Consider the following 1,121-nt stretch of genomic DNA (forward strand, 5'->3'; position numbering starts at 1 on the left):
GTTAAAACTTACATACTTAATTAGAACTCTTAGGTTCATAGTTTTAGTGATCAGGAAGGGATGGAGTCCCAAGACCAAGGGAAAAAATCCCATCCTCAGGAACAGACAGGTGTAATAACAAAAGCTGTACTTATCTGGAGTCCTTTTGACTTGTGAGAAGTGGATCCCAGCTTTATGACTTTTGATCCTCTGAAGCCTACATGAACTTTATTATACAAAAGAACATAGAAGCTTTAGACATAGTAGCATTATCAATCTGTACTGAAATCTACATTATAGAAAAAGCAGATACTGCCGGTCATTTGGTGGAGCACGCCTTTAATCCCAACACCCCGGATTTAATCCCAACACTCTGCGCATGCCTGCAGAGGCAGGCGGATCTCTGTGATTCGAGGTCAGCCTGGTCCACAGAGCAAGTGCCACAATAGGCTCCAAAGCTACACAGAGAGACCCTGTCTCGAAAAACCAAAAAGAAAAAAAAAAAAAAAAAAGAAAAGAAAAGAAAAGAAAAAGCAGATACCTTTGAGTCCTAGCAAAAACTGCAGGTTTAGGTTAGAAGCTTATACATTTTTCCTCTGCCTAGAGAGCCAGGTATAGGTTAGACAGAGTTGCCTTTGGCCTGATGAAAACCCATTTAAGTTTATATTTAGATGATAACCAAAATAAATCTAAAAACTTGAGCTTGTGACTAACCAGTGGGTAGTCATTGTTTTACTTATCAGAACTCTATAAAATGAGTTATTAAGTTGGTTATAGTTTAACTATTAATACTATCAGAGATCTGAGAAGGATACATTTTATATAGTTCTGAAACTATTAAAAATGACAGGGTCTGCTTTCCGGCGGTTACAACCTCCCTATGAGAACATGCCTCTCACAAAGGATCTCCTTCATCTCTCTCCAGAAGAGGAAAAGGGGGAAACACAAGAAAAAGCACCTGGTGCAGAGCCCCAATTCCTACTTTATGGATGTGAAGTGCCCAGGATGCTATAAAATCACCATGGTCTTTAGCCATGCACAAACGGTAGCCTTGTGTTGGCTGCTCCACTGTCCTCTGTCAGCCCTCAGGCAAAAAAGCAAGGCTGACAGAAGGATGCTCCTTCAGGAGGAAGCAGCACTGA

The 1,121-nt window shown here is 40.8% G+C and overlaps 1 pseudogene; it reads left to right on the forward strand.

Annotated features, from left to right (window-relative positions):
- The first annotated feature begins 867 nt into the window (after positions 1–867).
- Positions 868–1,121, forward strand: LOC100750998 (annotated as a pseudogene).

The sequence above is a fragment of the Cricetulus griseus genome, assembly GCF_003668045.3.
Source record: "Cricetulus griseus strain 17A/GY chromosome 1 unlocalized genomic scaffold, alternate assembly CriGri-PICRH-1.0 chr1_1, whole genome shotgun sequence".
Lineage (NCBI taxonomy): Eukaryota > Metazoa > Chordata > Mammalia > Rodentia > Cricetidae > Cricetulus > Cricetulus griseus.